At 38.7% G+C, this 8,579-nt stretch overlaps 1 long non-coding RNA gene across 1 annotated transcript; it reads right to left on the minus strand.

Annotated features, from left to right (window-relative positions):
* Positions 1–2,509: 2,509 nt before the first annotated feature.
* Positions 2,510–8,214, minus strand: LOC107045773. Its single transcript, XR_001461481.1, has 3 exons — positions 8,087–8,214; positions 7,183–7,300; positions 2,510–3,186 (listed from the first exon to the last, which is right to left on the minus strand). It is a non-coding gene; the product is annotated as an uncharacterized LOC107045773 (long non-coding RNA).
* Between the last annotated feature and the right edge of the window lie 365 nt (positions 8,215–8,579).

Raw genomic sequence — 8,579 nt, forward strand, 5'->3', positions numbered from 1 at the left:
ACCTTATCGTATATGTCATTAATTTTGTCCCTGATGTGGTCGGTGCGCCGGGATGGTCGCCCTCCAACCGGCTGTGATGCATTTGGAACTGCATCTGCCGCATCTTCTTGACGATCCCCATTTGCTCCTCCCGCATCAGGACGAAATCCTCCTGCAGCGAACGCTCCTGCCTTGAAGAAAACGTTAGATGGAGTAGAAAAACTCTCTCGTGAGTTCTCTTCTTCCGGAAATTCGTGAATTGCGTCCAAGTCCTCCTCAAATGGATTCCCAGGAACCTGGTTTCTCGTACGGGAAGGATTGCCAGGCCGTGTGCCTCCACCGTTATTGGGATTATTCAAAGATCTCCTTGAGTTACGGTGAGTGCTATTTGCCTGACTTACCCCCGGTAATTCGTCTGGTATGTCATCATCTGCGTGATGAACCTCAGCTTCCACACGCTGCTGATTACTAGCCAGCATGCTGGAATTTAACGACTGTGCATATTGCCGCCGTGTGTTAATATTATTGGCACCGGATCCGAACAATTCTCGTCTGAATCCCGGCCCCATGAGAGAATAGGAGTCGGACGGAGATTCCTCCCGCCGATTGCCGTTCGTTCCCTCAATTGACATCTTTGATTATCTATCACTTTGGCCAAAATAAATAATCTTACCGTGTAGCTACTTCTCTCTTAAGCCCTTTTAATACGATTGAGTATGCAGGGTTGTTTTGGATGTTGACCAGTCTACTCTCAGGTAGTTCAATCTTCTAGATATTACCTCGTACTATATCACCTTGTGATAGGACAGTGGTTGATCAGGCCTCTGTCGTCCCAAAAGATACGCTGCCACCTAAATGTTATGGACCCGAGCGGATGGGTTCAGTTGTAGGGAATATCACTCGCGATAATTAGCAATTAATAAATCTTTATTGAGATTGATTTTAAACGATTATTTAATACTATAATTAACAATTGAAAGTTCGGTCTGATACGAAAGGTATCAGGCGAACATAAATACAAAGAAGCTATAAGTATAAAAGTGTCGTCGTATTACTGGCCCAGAGAATCCGAATTCACGAGTATTTATTCACCTCGTATATTCGGATCACTGTCTTTGTCACACCTGCAAGGTGTAACGTACAGTAGGCCAGTAGCCGGAGCGGAATCCGCTGACGCTGCACTCCGGTTACTCACTCACATCGGAATATCGTGGATTTAACGCACGAATATTACGATGTGTGTTTTTATTTCTTAATTCATTTCTCAACGTTTTGTTTCGAATAATACGTGCCACTTTCGTGTCATCATATTATCCGGATCAAAGTGAGAATTTGTATACATCTTTTTGGGGCATAACAGCGCATTATTCAAAAGTTTGATTATAAATTTAGTATTGAATTCAATGCCCGTGCAATTTTCTTCTTCTTTGATATGATAAATCGATTGGCTTTTCTCGCCTGCGTTCCATGGAACAACTATTTAACGTATTTGATTTTCACTATTAATTTGTTTGGGCTCTTTGTGAGAACTTCAACCATAAATTGGGCTAAATTGCATCTAGAAGGATGGACCGAAGGAAGTTTTAGATCTTTCTGTAGATTCCGCGAACTCCTCGGGAACTCTTTTTTTTTTTTTTTTTGAAAATAAGGAGGGCTAAAAAAATCACCTGAAGGTTTAGAAGGCTGTTTGAAATAGTACCTTTCGATACGAGTGCGGAAAAGTGGTTTTTGACGCGTGGGAGGTGTGCAGCGCTCGCCGAAGGCGAGTGCTACCTTCCCACGGGTCAAAGAACACTTTTCGCACGAGTATCGAACCCTATTTCTCATTACAATGCGTGTGAAGTCGGGTTTTGCGCACACGTAGCGTGTGTAAAAGTCAGCTTTACACACAGTGTGATGAAAAATTATGAAATATTCCGTGTAAAACATTTAAAAAAACCCGAATTTTCTTAAAAATTTAAAGATAGTGGAGGGTGGGGCAAAACGGCCCCCCTTCAATTGTCAATAACTTTTGAATGACATTGTGAAAATCCCCTGTTTCAACTTCATTTTGAAGATAATTTTTCATTCTTCAAAACGAGCTCTAACTCATCCCAATCGGATTATTGAATCGGAAAATATTGACGATTGAAGGGGGGCCGTTTTGCCCCATCCTCCCCTACTGTTTTGAAGAGAAGAAATTGGAAAAATCATATTTCAATTTTTTGAATTCTCACGAGGAACGCTCGACCGCACAGCCATTATCGAATAAAATTTGTACATATGAATTTTGTAAATTTTTGTATGATTTTCGGGATTCAAGATCCATATCGATCCCATCTCATCGTTTCTTCAACGAGGAAATACTTGCTCAGAGTTGATTTTTATATGATTAGGAAGGAAAACGAAAGGCTCAAGACCAATTTGGATAGCAGTATAGTTTTTTCATCATAATCATATGTATTATCATTTTGTTTTTATAATAATGTTTTATCACAAGTATAAACGAATCATTTATTCAAGAAAAATTTACTTAATTCGTCATTTTTTTTTTCTAATAGACTAAAAGAAGTTGTTAATAAACATAGTTTCTGTTTATATCTAGTTTTTGCTTTAAAAAATCAGACTTAATCTGTCACGCTTTTATAGCTCCTCCCCGAATACTATTTATGCTCACTAGTTATAAGTTGGGAAATGCATAAGCTTCGCAGAAACTGTTAATAGGAGTCAATCTATCACTCTGTTTAAGGATAAAAAAGGATTACGAAAAAATCGAGTTTTTAATCTTTGTGTTCTATCAACACTCTCTATGTTGTGCCAATGGAGAAAGGCAAAATCACATACCCTGAAGGGCTTGGAATATATCTGATTTGAATAATAAGAATTATCCTTTTCCAACGATGAGTTATTCGAAAAAAATCACCTCGTAAAGGTTGATCTATTTAGAATGGATTTCGTTGTCCCGAGGATTAAAATTGGTTTATCAGAGTCGGATATTCATTTGTCCCTTTTTTTCGGCTAGCATAATTTCTTTCATTTGTAAATCAGCGTGTAAAATCTTAAGTTCACTGTTTCCTTTCTCGAATTTTTTACCAAAATTTTATATTCTAACACAGCGTTTCTTAGTTTTATGTCAGTCAGATTTGAATTAGAGGACCAAGAGTTGGTGACTGCACATTGGTTTGAGTGAGTGAGAATTTTAGGGCCTGGCACACGACTGGAGAGAACCTGTGGATGAGAATTGGTAGTCTTCTTTTGGATATTGATATTTTCTTTCATTTCAGTTGGCTGCAAGACTGTGGGTGGTACACCACTTGCTGTTGTCTAGAGTAAACCAAAAGAGGAGTACTACTTAAGGGGATAGGGCCCTGAAATTTGAAAGTCACGGCCCGACCTCGGGAGCCATTGGACGACTTTTGGTATATGAGGGGATATATAAAAAAGTAAACAAAAATCGGGCCCGACCCGTTTTGCCCCGTAAATTTACCAAAAAAAGTCATTTTTCGCGTTTTTACACTAAAAATGCTCCTTGGACCGTAGTTCTCAACCGATTTCAAAATTTTTTTTTTTTGAAATTTTCGTCACACTTCAAGGAACAAACCCAAGTATCCGTTTTAGTTTATATGCAATAGATCATTAGAAAATGAATTTTTTACTTTTTTACTTTTTTTTTCATCATTCTAACAAATCCTAAAATCCATTATTTTTTGTTATTGAACATTGCAATCGCATATAAACGAAATTTGATGACAAAAAAATGGGTGGCCATGAAAAAATAGCAGGTCCAATATAAAATGGGTTGGAAGCTTTATTTGGCGGTATTTTCCACAATACATATCCATTGTTCCACACATTTCTCTCTGAGTAGGTCAATCAAACTCCTCAAACGTCCATCACTCCTAATTTCAAATGTCATTGTGAAACCCTCAACTGAAAATAAAACAACTAGAATGAACTCTCAGTACGGAAATTCTCATTTCATTGAACAAATGAAAAGGGATGAATGAGAATCAGATGAAGTCGAAAGTATCTTACCTCAGGTTGCATCAGTAGAAGATTTTAGAATGCTCCTGCGGCATATGCAGGGCCCTCTTTCTTTTTTTTAGTCGATTCCGCTGCCTTCTTACGAGCTTCCAATTTTCTTTTGATTTTTTTCTTCGAAATCTCTTTTTGTTTTTGGCTGTGGGAACTGCGGATTTTGTCTTTCTGCTTCAGAATCCCTTTGATGCTGCTACTGAGTGGACGTTTATTTCGTGATGTTTTTATCTTCTGAGTTTTATAAAAACCCATGTTGAATTCTGCAACAGCAGTAGTGATGGCAATACGAATTTTACTGAGGGATTGTATGTTTTGGGCATTTGCTCCAGATGACTGCATGGAGGCTTTCGTTGCTATTTTGAGTGCCTCCCCGACTGCATCTTGACAATAACTCGGTACTGGTGAGTCTCTCATAAAGGGGACAAATGGCCGAGACCACTGCGTTGTTCAATTTGACCTTCATCTGGCTATGGTCACCTGAGCTCAAGCCCAATGCCAGTCGCTTATTGTAGAAGCACCAAGAGTCTGGTCCATCAGGACAATCACCATGGTTAGGGTCTGCATTAGTTGATGAGCAATGTTTCAATGTTGCTAGAATTTTCCTCCGCATATTCTCAACAGAATGGAAATTTCTCGAGATTCCATTGCGGAAGTAATTCTTCAGAGCAACCATTGTAGTTTCTTTCAATGCACCCTCAGCACGTCCTCCAATGTTGATACCGTTTTTCTTAGAATCTTGGGCCACTTTTTTCAATCCAGTTTCTAGGCGTTTTGCCACATGATTGATGCACTCTTCTTTTTCTATCGGCGTCTCAGGTCCATAAGGAGCCAATTTTTGCAAGGCAATCCATGCTTTAGAGTCTCCATCAGAAAGCATAGTCGTATATCGCATCTGGCAGTTTTCAATTGACCTCTTCCATAAAATTTCTGCAGCTGAGACTTCCATCGACCCTGAAGAACCTTCATGATTGCAACTGCATTGACCCATCTTCTTGTGCTCTTCTTGCCAAAAGTGAAACTCTGGCGATTCTTTACCCAACTCTTCTGCAGTTACAGTACACATATGACAGTACTTTGATAACACCGCATAATCAACTACTATTCCTGTCAGGATGTCAATGACTGCTGCTACTCCATATAACGATATGTGTCCTCGTCTATGCCACGAGCCGTCGAAACTCATACAAATATCAATGATCGAATCATCCGTCAAATTTGGATCCAACGCCATGTAAAACTTTCTCACTGCAGCTCGCGATTTAGACAATACTTCGTCCCTCATCATTTCGTACTGCTTGGCTAATGCTGTGAAGTGTTTCTTGTAATTTGTTTCCTGGACGATACTGGTATTTACAGATACAGCGAACTTTTTCATGGCAGCATGACCTAAACCACATGAAAGGAATCCATCGATCATTCTTTTGTTGATTTCAAACGGTGGTCTTTGAGAAGTAGTGTCAACACGCGAACTCGTATATGTTTGACTCATTATGTCACTACAACACACACACTCCACCCTCAGTTTCGCTGCAGCTCCAAACACTTTTACAATTTGCACTTCAAGCATCCTAGCCCCACAACCACTGCACGGCACATCTTCAAATAATTTTTGAAGGCAGGACATTTGGACAAACATGAACTGATCATTTATATCACTGGTAATTGTACTTTGGCTGAGAGGTTCAAATGCTCCAACTTTCTTATCGAATGCACTGGTTGCCTGAGTTGTCTGTGGGCCAGATTCTGTCGATGACTCTTCAGTCGCCTGAGAAGAACAATGGGAAGTGTCACTCTGTGTATCCGAAGGTGGAATATTGGAAAAACCATTGTCATCCCCAAAAAATTGATTTTGGGACCCGAATGGGCTATCATCCATGGCCGCATCGAAGCATGGGAAATACTCCGGACTTTGGTTTTGTAGGTTAGAAATCTCTTGGGCACTGAAGGAATTTTCTGAAACTCCATCATCGTAATTGTTCATCAGACCAGCGTTGTCGTCTCCGTTATCGTTGTGTTCATCACATTCCATTTGCACCGGTGGAGAATGTATATACCCCATGATTGTTGGTTTACAACTGTCACTGGTTATAGCGGTGTTATCGTTGGTAATTTTTTTTCTTCGTTTTGCTTTTTCCCATCTTGTCTTTATGTCTTTCTGAGATTTGATTTTCCTAGCTTTATTGCATGTAACAATTTTCCTCTCCTTTTTAGTAAATTGTCCCATTGAAATAGTATTCAATTGTATTTATCAGTATTTCACAACAAAAACAAACGCTTTACTGATGACAGAATTTCACACACAGACGACACTTCATGAGTTTTCAGTGGCGCCATCGGTTGGTTATNCCCATGATTGTTGGTTTAAAACTGTCACTGGTTATAGCGGTGTTATCGTTGGTAATTTTTTTTCTTCGTTTTGCTTTTTCCCATCTTGTCTTTATGCCTTTCTGAGATTTGATTTTCCTAGCTTTATTGCATGTAACAATTTTCCTCTCCTTTTTAGTAAATTGTCCCATTGAAATAGTATTCAATTGTATTTATCAGTATTTCACAACAAAAACAAACGCTTTACTGATGACAGAATTTCACACACACACGACACTTCAAGAGTTTTCAGTGGCGCCATCGGTTGGTTATAATTATAGCAGACGTTCAAATCGTCGCATGTGCGCATGAGCACCATTTTAGACTTGTTTTCAACTTCAAAAATTATATCGTCTTTTTTTGTTGTAAAATTTCGTTTACATGCGATTGCAATGTTCAATAACAAAAAATAATGGATTTTAGGATTTGTTAGAATGACGAAAAAAAAGTAAAAAAGTAAAAAATTCATTTTCTAATGATCTATTGCATATAAACTAAAACGGATACTTGGGTTTGTTCCTTGAAGTGTGACGAAAATTTGAAAAAAAAATTTTTGAAATCGGTTGAGAACTACGGTCCAAGGAGCATTTTTAGTGTAAAAACGCGAAAAATGACTTTTTTGGTGGATGTACGGGGCAAAACGGGTCGGGTCCGATTTTTTTTCAACTTTTTTATATATCCCCTCATATACCAAAAGTCGTCCAATGGCTCCCGAGGCCGGGCCGTGACTTTCAAATTTCAGGGCCCTATCCCCTTAAGTTTGCCCTTTCAGTTAACAAGAAAGAGATTCAAAAGTCCCAGGGGAAGATTTGAGTTATGTACCTGTGAAGGAATCAATGGAATGACTGATTTGGAGGTTGATGGCAAGTTCAAATTTCCTAGCTCGGAATCATTTTCCGGTCTCCCAGGTGGGATGCTGCTGGCTGCGTAGCTTCATTGCCTATCAGAATAAAAAATCACTGGTTAGATGATACTGCTGGTTGTAAAAAAATAAGTTTCACAGACATTCTTAAATGAGTGGGTGTTTACAGGAAAGAGGATACAACTAGAGATAATGATATTGTCTCGTCAGAGGTTATCGGATGTACCTGAACTGTTCTCAACTGCCTTCTCTTGATAGGGTGTTTAGTCTTTGGAGGACCTCGTCTCTCACCACCAAGAGGCAACTCCTCCCTTAGATTCTCGTAAAATGAACATTTGTTTTGTTCCCGAATTCCCCACTCTTCTTGCAATTGAACTTCGTTTTTATGAATCCCTTTTCTGAGAAGGTTGTACATTTTTGTTAATAATATCCACGAATTCATCCGAGCTAGCACTGTTGCGACATCATTTTTGCCGTGGCCACATTTAACAATGTATTTTAATGCTAATTGCGCTAGCAGCAGTCGGTCGTGTTCGATGGGATTCATAATGAAAACCGAGTTTTTGTTTTAGCAAAGTTATGGTGGTTAACTGTGAACCCGTCCTGATACAAAATTTCAGTTAAATTAGCACTATCTTCATCACAAAATGGTAGTTACAGATTCTAGGCATGCAGTAAAATGAGTGCAGACGCGTGGGATGGAAAAAAATGAAATATGATAGGGGTGAATTAATTATGTAATTATTTCATCGTTATCAAGTGGAGTTGGAGAAGTCAGTCAGGGATTGTATAAGAAAAGATTGGAAAGTCAACAATATTCCTGATTCAATTAACTTTTGATATATACGAGGATAATTTACTTACTCTCGCACCGTGTGATCACTCAACCACTCATCAGTTACGGTATGATCGTTTTTCTCGAACTGAGGGTATCATATCATGGCAGCCCTATACTCTTGATTCAACTGAGGAACTTGAATAATAGAAGTCGTAAATTTATAATTCTGCTTTGTTTTTTTCCTTTCAATTATAATAAAGAATTGAAAATGGTAATTTTTTTAATCTACTATTTTTTCCATTTTCAATTATCTCTATACTCAGAAAAGTCCTTACATATGATTAGTTGACTCATATGTATTGCGAGTAAATAATTTCAACTGCGTCATATCTTCTAACGAGGAGAACGATACCTGTTACGTAACAGGTGGAACGACGGACATTTTGCATCGTATCGTGCTAAAGTGCTCAACATCTCGTCAGAATGTTCTCTTTTTAAAGATATTTGTAATTGAGGCAATTACGATGACAGATTCACCCACACCGAAAAAGAAAGAATTCTGGACAGATAAGCAGGTGA

The sequence above is a fragment of the Diachasma alloeum genome, unplaced genomic scaffold, assembly GCF_001412515.2.
Source record: "Diachasma alloeum isolate Michigan unplaced genomic scaffold, Dall2.0 Dall_scaffold_01071, whole genome shotgun sequence".
Classification (NCBI taxonomy): domain Eukaryota; kingdom Metazoa; phylum Arthropoda; class Insecta; order Hymenoptera; family Braconidae; genus Diachasma; species Diachasma alloeum.